Source organism: Rutidosis leptorrhynchoides, chromosome 1, assembly GCF_046630445.1.
Source record: "Rutidosis leptorrhynchoides isolate AG116_Rl617_1_P2 chromosome 1, CSIRO_AGI_Rlap_v1, whole genome shotgun sequence".
In the NCBI taxonomy this organism is placed as follows: domain Eukaryota; kingdom Viridiplantae; phylum Streptophyta; class Magnoliopsida; order Asterales; family Asteraceae; genus Rutidosis; species Rutidosis leptorrhynchoides.
In genome coordinates this window covers 445,312,812-445,331,124 of record NC_092333.1, presented here as the reverse complement: position 1 = coordinate 445,331,124, position 18,313 = coordinate 445,312,812, and positions in this window count along the sequence as shown.

Here is an 18,313-nt window from a genome sequence, read left to right as displayed (position 1 = left end):
ATTTTATTTGCTTTTAATTTAATCATTTGACATTTTATATGATTTAATCATTTGACACTATATCATTTTTGGTTTGTTTTTCATTTAATTCACTCTTTTCTTATTATTAGAAGGGCAATGTTAAATTAGATATAATAAAATATAAATTAAATACAAGAACATACGGCGAACACAACCTTTAGTTGAACTGGTAGCGAAACTTGAACTTATTTTTAAGGCTCGCCATGTCGGGAGTGGTCTTTGTTCGGTTCGTCGGGTGGGCTCACCCTGGCCATGTGCTAGAGGGCACCATTAGCACGAACTTGTCCTTGTTCCGCCCTCGAGGTTTTCGTGATGACCTTTATGGTTATCAAGCATATATCATGACGATGAAATGTATAATTTTGTTGTACATTTATCTGCGTTATTAGTACATTGGAATAATTAATTAATATATAATGTCTCAATTTTTGAGGATAGGTGTGATGGTTATGAATGATTATGTTATAAGTTTGTGTTGCTGATGTGGTTGTCTGTTCTAGTCGGAAATTGTCTAATACTTCAATAGAGGATTATGATGGTCATATTCTGTATCAAATAGATAGCCATTTGAATACAAATGATTAATCTAGATTTTAAACATGTTAACTTTTAAAATTTAAATATGTTAACTTTTAAATTGACTATGTATTTATAGATTCAATAGAATAGATAAGTATAGTTGTTTGGATTTGTGCGTTGATGATTGAATAATTGCAGGGACTTCTATTGATTAAGGCATCGCTTATACATTGATGATTTTTGCATTTCTTGTAACTTATTTCATCTGAAAAAGTTAAATCATGGTGAAAGAAAATAAGAAGATATTATTGAAGAATCAAGTAATACAAGCACTTATGTCACTACCCTAATTAATTTCTTTTATGTATTAATTGTGTATTTTATTTTATTTTTTGTCGTGTGTAATATTTTATGTATTTTGTAAAGTGTCGTGTGAAATCAACATGACATCTTTTCCTCACCTATAAAAGGAAGTGTCATTTCGGTTGTAAATAATCTCAAGTTTGAGAAATAAAAACACATAGTGTTGTCTTTGAGATTCTTTCTTATTCTTTCTTGCATTTAGTCTTATATTTTTTTAGCATGTGTTTAATCTTTCTTCTAAGTCTTATATACATATAGACCTACCTTAATTCCCCTTCGATATGGTCTTATATTTAGCAAGTGTGTAATTGTTCTTATAGGTCTTCTCTAAATCTAGCGTAACTCTCCCATCACTGTGGTATCAAAGCCACATTGCTACTAAAGTTTTGGATTAGTATACTCTGTGACTAATATCTTTAAACGAAACTCTCACATCAAAAAAGTTAGTTTTTCTCTTTAACCTTCTATTAGTGTCGAAAATATTGTAAGTCGACAAGTGTGGCCGAAATAGTGTTTGTCCAGTTTAGTGTAGAAAATATAAAAGAGTTCTTAATATTTCTTAACCATCATGAATCCCCAGCTCCTACACCAGTCATCCTCAACTAGTTCCCGATGATCCTATGCCATTAAAATAGATCACCTATATGAAATCTCGTATATACCATATGTGTAGGAACCCAAATTACATCATAAACATGAATATCGAGATTATTCGGTAAGTATGAGTAATAATGTAAGAGTTACGAACAGTTTCGATAAAGTGAGAGAAAAGCCAAAATTTTATTACACGGCCTTCTTAACTCGTTTCGGTAAAATGGCTAATCGTTTCCTATGGAAGACATAGGTAAGTATTTATAGCCCTCATCATACTAACTTTTACAAATAGGGACTTACATAACCTACACAATTACAAGGACAAATCTAGATATTAATAATCTCCCCATTTGTGTTTGTTGTGAAGTTTAGTGACTTCTAAGCTTTAACCTAAAAATTTCATTGGGCCTTTGGTCAACTTCAAGATCGTTCTCATGGATCTTCAAATGTGATCTTATTTTCTAAGTCATTATTTGAAGAACATATCTTGGTAGCCAATGACCACTAGTGTCTCTAGGAAAGCTTGAAAATGCATTTGCATCTTTAAATTGTTTTCGCTTTCTGTATCCATGCAAAATCTTCAAATGTCGTGCGTTAATTTTCAAATTAAACCGACTTTGGATCTTCGACACAATTTCTTCAATGATATTTTTCTCTTCAGTATCTTGACCCTTTTATAACTTAATGTTTAGGAATCTTTCATCATGTTGGTGCATAATCCCGAGCTCTATTATGTAATAAGTTCTATTAGTTTTGTATTTCGAATTTCAGTCATGTATGAACATCGTCATTAATACTTTGTATTTGAATTGCTTAGTATAATGTCGTGAAATGGTTAAGAGCACTTGGTTGGCTGCTCAGACCATCGACCGATGGTAGGGACCATCGGTCGAGGGACTATCACCATCGGCCGAAGGTCCCAGACCACCGGCCGATGGTCACTGGAATTATATATATATACGGGTTTTGTGGTTCATTGTTAGGTTACACACCACAAACCCTATTGCCGTCGTATTACTCTGTGTTTACCGTCCCAGACCAATCCCCAACCGAATACAAGGCTCTAGGCATCGATTATATCAACTTTTTGTTGGTTAGATTGATCCCGATAGTTAAATCAAGTATTCGACTCGCCCTAGCTATCGTTTCCGTCGTTAATCTAGGTTAATACATTTGATCTAAGGTCTATAGTACGTCTACAAAGTGGTATCAGAGCTTTTGAGTTGCTGATCAAAACGTTTTTGAGTCGATTTTATAGTTTTTGTTTTAGGGTTTTGGTCAAAACGGGTTTTCAATCAAAAGTTGAAATTTTTACGTTTAAATCTTGTGTTTTCGAGTCTATTTTTGTTCAAGGGTGTTTTTCTGAGGTTTCTATCGGTTTTGTTTAAGTCTAGAACGTCAGATTTGATCAAAATTGAAGTTTTTGTCGAAAAACCCTAGCTTTTTCTGCCAGAATTCGTAAGAACTACCCTCGGCCGATCGTCCTAGACCATCGACCGTTCGTCACGACCCTCGACTGTACGTCAGACACAATTGAACGATCGTCTAGCAGTGAACTGGAGGACAGTCTTTCATAACTTAGAACCGTTTGTCTTAACCATCGTCCGTTCGTCTTTTGTCCATCGGCCGATCGTCTGTTATCATCGGCCGACTAACTCTTCCATCGACCGAAGGTCCTTACGCTAAGATTGAGGTACTGAGTTTTCACCATCGGCCGTCAGTCTTAGACCTCCGACCGATTGTCACCGTCCTCCGACCGATCTTCTCGTCCATCGGCTCTTTTGAGACAGAATCTTTTAATTGCACTTAAGTAATCTTAATCAATCTTAATCAGTCAAAATGTCTGACACTAATGAACAAATGACAAATGAATACAGCGCGTTAGTAATTGCACCTGGACTACAAAAACTGTTACTTAATGAAAGTGAATCTGGATCAGCGAATAAAGTACCTAGACTTGACAACCTTAAGAATTTCTTGGACTGGAAAGTTAGCTTTGTTATTTACTTAAATGGTGTCGACTCTAGACTTTGGGAATGTATTGAGAATACGTATGTATGGCCATGCCGAGCAGATGGTGAACCCAAAGAAACTTCACAGTTTAGTCCCACAAAGCGTGAAGAGTACAATCTTGAGTGTGGATGTTATGCTCAGCTAACCCAAGCGTTGTCTAAGGAGATTTTTCAGCAATTTAAGAACCGAAACAAAACATCGTATACTATCTAGTTGGCTCTTCAATCAGCAACAGAGGGTACAGCTACTTATCGTGCGACTAAGGGTAAGGTTTTGAAGGATGAATGGAGGGTGTTTGCAGCTCTTCCATCAGAATCTCTAGGACAGACTTTGGAAAGATATCGATTATTGGTTGTAGAGATGGCAGATTATGGGATTGAGGTGCCTAATGAAAAGGCAGTAAGGGTGTTGAAAGATGGTCTTCCAGAAAAATGGGATCATGAGATTGAAAAGATTCAAAACAGGTACAGTTCATCAGGTCGTCCATTGACACTAACAGCTTTTACGTCGAAGTTGATGGAGAAGGACATTCAAGATGAAGCAAAGAGAAAGAGACTTGGTTCTGTAGCAGCTGCTGCATCATCTTTAGCTTCATCTTCTGGTACTCATGCTCCATTACAGACAGCATACATATCAGCCAATGCTTCACAAATGTCTGCACCATCGTCTCAGTCGGGCTACTTTAATGCTAAATTACAAGCTCAAAATTCTACAATTAAGATGATTGAGGATTCTCCGATTTAACAGACTCAGACTCAGACTCAAACTCATGTGTTTCAAACTGAGAACATCAAGAAGAGATCTCGTGAATCTATTCAGGAAGATATGGCTTTGGCAGCTATTGTTGTTAACTGATACAACGATATGATTGGTGAACAAGTGCTTAATAGTCATCTTGAAAATGAAGACTATGATTAGATTGATGAGGATGAGCTTGAGAGAATGGATATACTCTACTGTATGGGTAGCATTGTGAGACGTGCTAGAAAGTACCTGAAGAGAACAGGACAAAGATCGTTGAGTTTGAATCGAGATTCGAAATTTGGTTTTGATATGTCCAAGGTTAGGTGTTACAATTGTGATGAATATGGTCATTTTAAGAAGACTTGCACGAGACCACCCAAGCCTGGTTTTCATGATCCTTTTCACCAGACAACCATCTCAGTTACACCACAACATGTAATTGTAGAGAAAGAATCTTCGGGTTCTGTTCAATCCAAGGCTTTGACTACAACGTATGCGGATGAAGTATGTGACTGGTCCATCTCGATAGATACGCAAAAGGCTAATGTTGTGTTTGTAGGTAAAAACGAAGCAGAAATTGAAGAGGAAAGAATTGTTCGGAAAAATGCAGGTTGTACGGGTAAGGATAATCCAAATTGCACATGCTATGTGTGCAAATGTGATGCTAGGTAGAAGAGAGCAGAAGAGAGGTAACAACCCAACCCGTATTAAAACCGGCCCATAAAAATTTTTCCTTTAAATACGCGTTAAATAATACTTTAGGTCCCATTACACAATTTCCAAAACATATTTGTTACCAAAGTAAGTTCATCGAACTCAAAACATACATTAATAATTTAAACTCCTTAATACGATGATACGTTAATTAAATTATAAACCGGTTATAATCATTATGACCCGGCTAGTTACGTTTACACAAAACCGAGCATGGTGATTTGGGACTACGCTACCCAAATCCTAATCGAGTACAAAAGCAAGATCTTCTAAAGCAACCTAGCCAAGATCTCTAATCCCCAAGCTTACCCGAGCCGCCAAGCATGCAAACCTATAAAAATGTAAACAACGAGAGGGTAAGCTAACGCTTAGTGAGTGAAAATATACTACATACATATATATGCATAAAATGGACACGCCACACAATTAAACAAATACCGCATACCGGAGCATCCAAGCATAAAGGCAAGCTAAGCTAAGCATACCGTACGATCACTAAGCAACAAACAATAACATCAACAATAAGGTAGGTTCACCAACGACGATGTGAACAACGCCATTAAGCTACACCCAGAGGGTTAGCTACATCACAACAATACGACAATATATATACATATATATATCACAATAATACGACAATATATATATATATATATATATATATATATATATATATATATATATATATATATATATATATATATCACAATAATACGACAAACATCGATGTTCACAACATCCAAAAGTATTCAAGATCTCAAGGCTAGCTCTACGAATGGTATCGTCGACATCGAACTTAAATCCCATTCGTCCCAATTAACGTGGTATCGTCAACATCGAACTTAAAACCCACGTATGAGGTATCGTCAATATCGAACTTAAAACCCTCATCGAATGAATTAATGTGGTATCGTCAACATCGAACTTAAAACCCACATACGAGGTATCGTCAACAACGAACTTTAAACCCTCATCAACGTCACTACAATAGTCGTATGGCATCGTCAACATCGAACTTAAATTCCATACATATGAGGTATCATCAACAACGAACTTTAAACCCTCATCAACACCACAATATACTCTAGGGTATGGTATCGTCAACATCGAACTTTAGCCCATACCCCACAAATAGATAACTCATATACATACGTATATAATTATTCCACTCACAAGCCAATGTGATAATGTACACACGAAGTGTGCACCTCGTCAAAGGTGGTCAACCAAAACGCACAACCGTGTCAATTGGACCTATACACAAATCCATCAATCCACCTATATGTGAAGTAAGCTCTATAACCGAGAACCACTTCACCCCACCCGCACCCATCCTACACATACATAAGCATATAGGATATTAACACTCACCTTGAAGTCTTGATGAATGCTTCCAAGAAATTCGCGACTCGTCAATGGAAAGTACCTATTCCATAATCACGAAACAAGCAACACAATTAGGGTTGACTTACAAACCAACCCAATTCGACACTTAGTGCCATTTTGACCCAAAGGAGTCAACATCGCGCCGTTAGCGAGTTTTGACACCAAAACATATTTAACTCGGTTTTATACTTCAACTTAATACATTTTAAGTTTATAAACCTCATTAAATCGACAATTGGGTCATAATCATCACCAAACCCTAATTTTGACTCTAGTCAAAATTAGTCAACCCAAATTCACCTAAAGTGGTTCCAACACTTCCATAATTACTAAACCTAGTGATTAAACTCAAGATTAAAGCCTAATCAAGGCCAAATCGTCAACCAACCCAAAACACGCCAAGTGACAAGAATAACTAGTCACCATAAACCCATTTCATCATCTAAGAGGGTTTCACAACAAATCAAACTCAAACCCTAACTTGAATATCAAATCTAACAAATGTAATTCGGAGTTTGAACTTACCAATACCACCAAAATGATGCCGTTGACGAGTAGAACAACTTTAACACTTGAGGTTTGACCCGAAACAACCTCCTTCTTCTCCAAATGGAGTTCTCTCTCTCTAAAACTCTCCTCTCTCTCTAGGGTTTGAAGGTGAAAGTGTTTTTGAGTGAAAATGAGGATAACATGAGCCTTGAATCAGTCTTAAGGCTCTAGAACCGGCCATAAGTGAAATTACCAAAACACCCCCAAAAGATTCCATTAAAATGGGTTAAAAATGTCATTACAGCGACATTTGTCGCATTTCGCGACACTTTGTCGCGTTTCGCGACACCAGGACGCGATACCCATTTTTTAAACGCGATAAAAGAACAGAAGTCAAGTTTCAGAAGTCATCGCGTTTCACCCTTGCCCATCGCGTTCCGCGATGCTTCAAAACGCGATATACCATGTTGAAACGCGATAATACCAGTTTTCAGCAGTTCAGGGACTGAAGTTGACAGATTCTGATTCTGATGTAAATTCTGAAAATGCATAAGTGTTAGGATGACTTTTAGTGGCGCTTTCTGGTGCACACATTTACTGACACTTTCAGGAACATTTTCTGATGCATTAAAAACTCAGGGTGTTACAACTCTCCCCCACTTAGATTCGATCACGTCCTCGAGATCCTAATCATTTATTCAATCCGAACCTACACGCCACGGTTCTCAACAAACGTTTCAATCCGACTTCCATCACATTACTCATTAACCCAAGGACTAATCCGTTAACTAAGATACACACTTGCACGCATTCCGAGCCGTGCAATACACGCAACAACCAAAGTCTACAACAATTACTTAGAATACGCGAAATCGCCACGTATTCTTCCAACTCCTCTAGGTAATTCTTCTCAAAGAGTTACCCTTAACAACTAAATCGTCACCCGCGATTTATCAAATTCCACAATTCCGAGCACCAAAACTTGCTCAATCCCTCACATCGGGAAAAACTCAACCAATCTCGTACCGAGATATCAACCCTTTAACGTACCCTTACCAAGTACATTGCTAAAGTAACCACATGCCAACATAAGGTCAACAACCAAACCGACGAAGACTGAAAATAAAAGTGAATCCTTACGGATAACACTTACCACTTAACATCCTTTGTAGTGCGCAACACGACCAATATGCAACTACCATAACATCATAAACAACCGGCTAAACCGATAGTGCCCAAACGACTATGGCAACGCAAATCCCAAGGTGTACAAAATAGACTATTGTCACACCAGTAACAACATGTGAGCGAAACACGGCTATCGTATCACTAATCACACAACCTGGTCCTCACGATCCCATCATCGGTGTATAAAACAACCGATAGATCACACCACACGGTCCTTACGACCCCACCATCGGTGTATAAAACAACTGATAGATCACTCAACATCGGATGAAGTCAGCGGACCCCATCAACGGTCATGCTTCACCGATATGTCACTACTCCCATGATGAAGTCAGCGGACCCCGAAGGTCATGCTTCACCAATCAACACCCTTTTTGGCCTCGAACAACGAGTAGCGTAACATCGCGCTCTGCTACGCCATAGTGAATCCTAACGGATACCACTAACCATTCACACAATCGAGCAAGAACCACCAGTATCAAACATAGGCACAAAACAATAATTCTCTTAGAAGAGAATCCGATACGCACATCCCTTAACCGAGGGATTTCACCTTGCTCATCAAACACGTCCGTTATCTCTCGACGAGATTTACCACATTACCACCTCGGTGATAATTTAAATCCAAACCATAAGTACAATTTATCCGAATTTGTACTCTACCACAAATCGACCAAAACTAGGTCCCAACACAAGTTTCGGATTTACTAAAAGCGTCATCTGAAATCTCCCACCAAAACCTCCTCGTGCGGGAGTGTAACTCCCCCACTTGGAATTACGTTCCATAACCACAATTTGTACAACCGTACAACGCTATCACGGGTAGACTTTACTAACAATTGGGTTCACACGACCCATCACCATATCTTGCTCCAACCTTGAGCCTACCAAGGATCTTAACCTATCCTTAAACACTTCGAACGAAAAGTGTACCACAATTTACACAAACTATACTCTCGCAATCATTCAATTACTTTAGTTTGTCAAATTTCACCTACTCACTCATGTACCTAAGGGTTTCGCTTCGGTACCCTAAGTGCAATGTAACCGCGACACAATTGGAGTCTAACACCACGCTAGTAGGTATAAGAGAGGCACCTAATATCGCGTCATGTAGACTCCATTACCAACATACATGGAGGTCCAAAACACTCGATTTCAAGGGTTCCAACCACCCGACGAACCTCACGGTTCATCAACTTTAACATGAGAGCAAACACGCTCTAACATCCGAACACCTAAGCCCACCCACATGGCTTGGTAGAAACATTTCCCAATACTAAGGAATGCTTGGTTGCACCAAGTCTTACGCCCTTCGCCCAACAATCAAAACGTCACCATAGGGTACTTCCATTAGGAACGTCACCCATGACGATAACATGCACAACACGATGCATTTAACATACTCCAACTCAAACGGCACATAATAAATAATCAAAGGACATATTTATTAAAACAAAACGTACCTTAATGTCTCCTTGCCGCCCACGTCCCCGCTATCTCGGGACATTCCGACTTACAATGTCCTTCTTCTTGGAAATTGAAGCACACCATGCCAACACGCTTTGGCACCGAACATTCCCACGACTTGTGACCCCTCATTCCACAATTGTAACATCTAGACGCACTAGAATCCGGTATACCCGTCCATGTACCACCCGTGCTCACACTCGGACCCTTAGTCCTCTTACTTGGAGCACCATAAGAAACAACCCTTTTTTCACTTGAAGGTTCACCAATCTTTGATCGCGTATACGACTCGAAACCTCTAGCCACGTCGAATAATTCCGCAAACGATTTCGCGTGACCCCGGCTAATCTTATTCTTCAAGTCATCATTCAACGTTCGATAGAAATCTTGCATCAACAAATTATCATTCCCCAAATACTCCGGGCAAAAATGAGCCTTCGCCATAAAGGTCGTCTTGAGAGTATTCAAATCCATAGAACTCTGTTGCAAATTTCGCAACTCATTACGCATTCCCGACAAATCAGCTGAAGTCCGGAACTCCTCGAAGAATTCCTTCTTAAACCCGTCCCATGATAACGCCATAAACGTTTCACCACCGACAAGATCAATCTTGCCATCCAACCAATCCTTCGCCCTACCCCGCAACAAACTAGTAGCGAGTCTCGTCTTCTTCTCAGGAGGGCATTTAATAGTACGAAAACACCCTTCGACATCCGAGATCCAAGTTGTGCTTACCAAAGGATCCGGTTTCCCGTCATACATCGGGGGTTTAGTCCTCATGAAGCTCTTAAGACAACGCTCCATTTCACTACTACCCCGAAATTCGGAATACTTCCTATCCATTTCTTTTTGAAACGCACTCATTTGCTCCGCAACGGCGGCCGCAACTCTAGAGTTAAATTCCTCATCATTCGTCTCGATCTCGTTTCGCATCGTCATTCTAAAGAATGCAAAATGATTAGTCCACAAACGTATAAAGCAACACGCATAACACCGCCCCATCTTGCTCAACACTCGTCGTACATCACTTGTTAGACACGATTTGCACCCGTAATAAGGTTTGCAAGTCCTTATTACGCACACACGTCGTCTCAACTCGTTAGTACAATGACCGCCTCTCTCAATGATATAACCAACACAACGACGATTCTACGCGATATAAACACACGCAAGGGAATAGCATCACAACACAAGCCAAACATCCTAGTTAGTCCACCTACAAACAAGGCACTAACTATAACCCGTTCGGACCCGTTCACCTACAAGTCCCGCAACAAATAAGCACACACAAAAGTCTAAGTCTAGGCACCTATCTCAAGTCGCCTAAATCCCTTAGACCATGCTCTGATACCACTTGTAACAACCCAACCCGTATTAAAACCGGCCCATAAAAAATTTTCCTTTTAATACGCGTTAAATAATACTTTAGGTCCCATTACACAATTTCCAAAACATATTTGTTACCAAAGTAAGTTCATCGAACTCAAAACATACATTAATAATTTAAACTCCTTAGTACGATGATACGTTAATTAAATCATAAACCGGTTATAATCATTATGACCCGGCTAGTTACGTTTACACAAAACCAAGCATGGTGATTTGGGACTACGCTACCCAAATCCTAATCGAGTACAAAAGCAAGATCTTCTAAAGCAACCTAGCCAAGATCTCTAATCCCCAAGCTTACCCGAGCCGCCAAGCATGCAAACCTATAAAAATGTAAACAACGAGAGGGTAAGCTAACGCTTAGTGAGTGAAAATATACTACATACATATATATGCATAAAATGGACACGCCACACAATTAAACAAATACCGCATACCGGAGCATCCAAGCATAAAGGCAAGCTAAGCTAAGCATACCGTACGATCACTAAGCAACAACAATAACATCAACAATAAGGTAGGTTCACCAACGACGATGTGAACAATGCCATTAAGCTACACCCAGAGGGTTAGTTACATCACAACAATACGATAATATATATACATATATATATCACAATAATACGACAATATATATACATATATATATATATATATCACAATAATACGACAAACATCGATGTTTACAACATCCAAAAGTATTCAAGATCTCAAGGCTAGCTCTACGAATGGTATCGTCAACATCGAACTTAAATCCCATTCGTCCCAATTAACGTGGTATCGTCAACATCGAACTTAAAACCCACGTATGAGGTATCGTCAACATCGAACTTAAAACCCTCATCGAATGAATTAATGTGGTATCGTCAACATCGAACTTAAAACCCACATATGAGGTATCGTCAACAACGAACTTTAAACCCTCATCAACGTCACTACAATAGTCGTATGGCATCATCAACATCGAACTTAAATTCCATACATATGAGGTATCGTCAACAACGAACTTTAAACCCTCATCAACACCACAATATACTCTAGGGTATGGTATCGTCAACATCGAACTTTAGCCCATACCCCACAAATAGATAACTCATATACATACGTATATAATTATTCCACTCACAAGCCCATGTGATAATGTACACACGAAGTGTGTATCTCGTCAAAGGTGGTCAACCAAAACGCACAACCGTGCTAATTGGACCTATACACAAGTCCATCAATCCACCTATATGTGAAGTAAGCTCTATAACCGAGAACCACTTCACCCGAACCGCACCCATCCTACACATACATAAGCATATAGGATATTAACACTCACCTTGAAGTCTTGATGAATGCTTCCAAGAAATCCGCGACTCATCAATAGAAAGTACCTATTCCATTATCACGAAACAAGCAACACAATTAGGGTTGACTTACAAACCAACCCAATTCGACACTTAGTGCCATTTTGACCCAAAGGAGTCAACATCGCGCCGTTAGCAAGTTTTGACACCAAAACATATTTAACTCGGTTTTATACTTCAGCTTAATACATTTTAAGTTTATAAACCTCATTAAATCGACAATTGGGTCATAATCATCACCAAACCCTAATTTTGACTCTAGTCAAAGTTAGTCAACCCAAATTCACCTAAAGTGGTTCCAACACTTCCATAATCACTAAACCTAGTGATTAAACTCAAGATTAAAGCTTAATCAAGACCAAATCGTCAACCAACCCAAAACTCGCCAAGTGACAAGAATAACTAGTCACCATAAACCCATTTCATCATCTAAGAGGGTTTCACAACAAATCAAACTCAAACCCTAACTCGAATATCAAATCTAACAAATGTAATTCGGAGTTTGAACTTACCAATACCACCAAAATGATGCCGTTGATGAGTAGAACAACTTTAACACTTGAGGTTTGACCCGAAACAACCCCCTTCTTCTCTAAATAGAGTTCTCTCTCTCTCTAAAACTCTCCTCTCTCTCTAGGGTTTGAAGGTGAAAGTGTTTTTGAGTGAAAATGAGGATAACATGAGCCTTGAATCGGTCTTAAGGCTCTAGAACCAGTTATAAGTGAAATTACCAAAACACCCTCAAAAGATTCCATTAAAATGGGTTAAAAATGTCTTACAGCGACATTTGACATGTTTCGCGACACCAGGACGCGATACCCATTTTTTAAACGCGATAAAAGAACAGATGTCAAGTTTCAGAAGTCGTCGCGTTTCACCCTTGCCCATCGCGTTCCGCGATGCTTCAAAACGCGATATACCATGTTGAAACGCGATAATACCAGTTTTCAGGAGTTCAGGGACTGAAGTTGATAGATTCTGATTCTGATGTAAATTCTGAAAATGCATAAGTGTTAGGATGACTTTTAGTGGCACTTTCTGGTGCACACATTTACTGACACTTTCAGGAACATTTTCTGATGCATTAAAAACTCAGGGTGTTACAAGAGCTGATGAAATTTTACTTCAGAAAGAGGATTAAGGATAGGTTGTATGATAAGTTTCGCAAAGCTCAGGACTTATCAGATCTTGAGTTTACTATTGACTCGTCTGATGAAGAAGATGGGATGAGTTGTCATGTTGGTACTTGGTTCAGAAAGGAGCTAGAACATTTGCTCAACTGTGATCTTAAGAGTGATGATGAGAAGATTGTTACTGTTCAGAGTCCAGTTTGTGGAGATCAAGGTGAGAGCAAAGGAGGATATGAGGCTGATTACTCGGATAGTACAAGCTCAGAGTCAGAATCAGATGCAGATTCTCAGGTTGGAAGAAATGACTATGCATTCATGGCCAACACGCCCAGAAATGATAAGGTATGTATTGATTCAGTTTCTAATTGTTCTAAATGCATTGGTTATGAACAGGAAATTGAGAAGCTTGAATGTGTTATCACAAAGCTTAATGAGATATCTGTTACATGTGAGACTTGTCCTAAGCTTAGAATTGACCTTAAGAATTTAAGTTTGGAGAATCTGACTAATAAAAAAAACTATGATGATGCGCTTTTCTACCTTAATAAACAGAAAGACTATGTTGATGTGATTAAGTCTTTAGAAAATCAGGTGGGTTACTTAAAATCAACGGTTATAGATGATGGAAAAGTGATTACTATGTATTTGGGACAAATAGAGACTCTTAAGGCAGAAAGGGATTCATTTAAGCTGAAATATGAGTCTGAAAAAGCTAGGATCGACAATTGGCAGAGGATGTCTTATGTGAAACAGACTTTGAATCCTCCTAAACAGGAGGGTTTAGGTTACAACCAGGTTGCCCCGCCACTTTTAGGTAAGTATATTAACAAACCAGTTGAGAAAAGTAAGGGTCCTGTTGTAGAACTAGAATATGGTAAGCCTAAAGAAACACCTGTTGAGAGTTCTGTTAAGATAGTTGAGTCGAAGAAGCCTTTAGATGTTGTCTATGAAATAGAGTCAGATACTGATATCGACACTAAGAAAGACAGCAAACCTTTTGAGCTTGTCACTAAACCAGTTACCATTCTGAAAAATCCTGTTAATGCTGGTAAGATGACTGAGAGTCAAAAGGCTCAGTCTAAGAAAACTGTGACTCCCAAATAGAAAAAGAAGAAGAACACCCAGGGAGTGTCACCTAAGTTTGTCAGTAAGGGAAGGATAGATGAATCAGGTCCTAAGGTAGAACAATCACCAACAGGGGCAAGTTCCAAATCTGGGAGTGTGTCCAAGTATGTTCCGCCTGGTCGTCGACAGACTGTTAAGCAACAAGTCTCGTCATCCCCTACGACTAGACAACATACTGAACCACCTAGGAGACAGTTGTCACCAATTAGACGCAAATTGTTTAATTCTCATGATTTTGATAATGTTAACTGCTTCAATTGTGGGAGGTTGGGACACATGGCTATGAATTGTAGACCCATTCGACAGACATCAAGAAGGAAGGTTGATCTTAGTCCAAATCGTTTCTTTAATAGGAGATCACCTTCACCAGTGTTTAATTCTTTGTCTGTGCAAACAAATGATAAAAGGGTTTTTCAAACTAATGATTATTATAGAAAACCATTATCGAATAACACAGTTTGGAAACCTAAATCAGAAGTTAAGAGGGTTCAAAATCCTGAAGGTCCTTCTGGATCTAAAGGACAATGGGTGGAGTTTCCAGTTGTTGGTGTTGATGGGAAACCCACTGCCATTAGGGCATGGGTGGCCCTTTCTAACTAATCCTCTTACTTTAATGTGCAGGTCGCCTACAATCCACGCTGTAGTACTTGGATTGTTGATAGTGGGGCGTCCAGGCACATGACAGGGAACTTGTCTTTGCTGTCTAATGTGAAAACAGTGGATGGAGGACCAGTTTCTTTTACAGGTAGTGAAGGAGGATTTTTTACTGCTCAGGGTGTTATTACTAATGAGAACGTCAGCTTTGATAAAGTTAATTATGTAGAGCAGATGTCGAACAATCTGCTTTCAGTTTCACAAGTTGCTGACAAAAAGTATACCATTGCTTTTTATGATAAGTTTTGTTATATTTTGAGAAAAGAGTTTGTAATTCTGGAAGACATGATTCCGATGACGGCTCCAAGGTGCAAGGATCTCTATATCCTTGATATGCGTAAGGCTCATGTTAAAGCAAATATAGGTCATCGGGCATTTGTTTCTAAGGCTACTGAACAGGAGTCGATTATCTGGCATAAGCGTATGGGTCATCTGAGTCTAAGGAAGATGAATAATCTAGTCCACAATGGATTAGTTGATGGTGTGAATGTTAAGAGTTTTCATATTCCTGAAGCATGTATTCCGTGTAAACAGGGGAAGCAGACTAAGAAGTCACAAACTGCCAAGAAGCATCATTAAGTTAATATTCCTTTGGAATTGCTGCACATGGATCTCTTTGGTCCAGTTAATTGTAAAACTCTCACTGGAGAATCGTATTGCTTGGTAGTTACAGATGATTTTTCCGGTTTTCATGGGTCGTAATGTTGAAACACACATCAGATACTTTCGATCATATTAAAGTTCTGATTCTGAAGTTCGAAAGTTTGTATTAGTTGAAGGTTAGAAAGATTCGTACTGATAATGGTACGGAATTTAAGAACAATCAGATGCTGTTGTTCTGTAATGAGAAGGGGATACAACAACAGTTCATTCCTGCTTATACACCTCAATCAAATGGTGTTGCTGAAAGAAAGAACAGGACTCTAATAGAAACCGCAAGAACAATGCTAGCAGATTCATGTCTTCCAATTGTTTTCTGGGGTGAAGCCGTGAGTACTGCATGCTACGTGATGAACAGAGTTCTAGTGGTGAAGAGACATGGTAAAACATGTTATGAACTGTTACACAAGAGAAAGCCAAACATTAAAAATTTTGAACCCTTTGGTGCACCTTGTACTATTCTGGTACGAGACGCTGGAGGAAAATTTAATTCAAAGGTGATCTCGGGTATCTTCTTGGGATATGGGAATCCGAACAAACGAGTGTATAATACTGAGTCCAAGTGTGTGGAAGAACGTCATGAGGTTGATATTCAATGCAATGCTCCACCTCGTGTCATTAAAGGATTCGCATGGCAGTTTGAATATGATAAGTTATTTGATTCCTTCAATCTTCCGCCAGACGCTACAGATGAAGAAGTTCTGACTCAGATATTGTTTGATTGTTAAAACACTTCTGAAAATGTTATCACTACTCCAGTGCAGGTTCAGAATCCGGTTTCTAGCTTGCAACCAAGTCCGCAGAGTGTTAGAGGTGATTTTGATTCAAATGAGGACGGGGTAGTATATACAGATGAAGATAGTGAGCTTGAAGATGACGACGAAGTTAGTTGAACGCAACTGACTTAGGAACATCTTAATCCTCTATATAATCAACCACCAACTGTAACAGTGACTGAACCACCAACTAAAGCAGGAGGTGTACGTAGATCCAATCGTGTGATTCTGCCACCTAAATGACTTGATGATTATTATGTGGATTCAAGAGGCATTCCTCACATTAGTATTCCTCTAGGGAAGTCTAATGAAGCCTTTACATCTAAAGTTCCAACTACATCAGAGGTTCCCGTGACTAGTGTTAGTTCAACAGTAGCGGAAGATGTTCAGACAGAGAGTGCGAATGTGGTAACAGCTTTTTATTCAACGTTGAATAAGACAGGAAGAATATTTGTGCATGCTCACTCATGTTATGTGTGTTAAATTGAATCTAAAGATGCTTATGAGGCATTGAAGTTTGACGAGTGGGTTAGTGCAATGCAAGAGGAGCTGTTACAATTCAAACACTTAAAGGTTTGGAAGCTAGTCAATCCACCGCATGGTTGTGTACCCTATGGTCTTCGATGGGTTTTGAAGAACAAGAAGGATGAACAGGGTATCGTTATCAGAAACAAAGCTAGATTGGTGGTAAAGGGATATCAGCAGATCCCTGAAATTGACTATGATGAGGTTTTTGCTCCGGTTGCATGACTGGAAGCAATCAGGATTTTCTTGGATTTTGCATCGTTCATGGGGTTTAAAGTTTTTCAAATGGATGTTAAAAGTGCATTTTTGTACGGCGAGATTAATGAAAGAGTGTTTGTTGAACAACCACCTGGTTTCGAAGACCCGCATTTCCCAGAAAAGGTTTATCAACTTGAAAAGGTACTTTATGGTCTTCACCAAGCTCCTAGAGCATGGTATGCTACGTTGTCCAATTACATGCTAGAGAATGGTTTTCGGAGAGGTGTCATTGATCAGACACTTTTCATCAAAAAGAAGGGACAACACCTTATGTTAGTGCAGGTCTATGTTGATGATATTATCTTTCGGTCTACAGATCAGAGTATGGTTGATGAATTTGAGAAAGTCATGCAACAGAAGTTCAAGATGAGTTCGATAGGAACGATAAAGTTTTTCTTAGGTCTACAAGTAGCTCAGACGGATAAAGGCATCTTCTTGCATCAGACTAAGTATGTTGCTGATATCCTAAAGCGCTTTTAGGCAGATACAGAGAGACCAGCTAAGACTCCATTGTCGGTTAATCATGGGATCTCACCCAATTGTGAGGGTGCTCCAGTGGATCCTACTTTATACAGGGCAATCATCGATTCTCTAATGTATCTTACCGCTTCTCGACCAGATATCATGTTTGCGGTTTGTCTGTGTGCTCGTTATCAGGCAAATCCTAATGTTCATCATATGTTCGTAGTTAAGAAGATTCTGAGGTATCTGAAAGATACTCCCAGCTTAGGGTTATGGTATCCGTGTGAGGATGGTTTTGATCTCACAGCATACAGTGATTCAGACTATGGAGGATGTAAGAAAGATTTTAAGTCAACATCAAGAGGTTGTCAGTTTCTGGGAAGCAAACTAGTTACATGGCAGTGTAAGAAGCAGACGGGCGGTGGCTCAGTCCACGTGTGAAGCAGAATATATTGCCGCAGCCATCTGTACATCGCAGGTC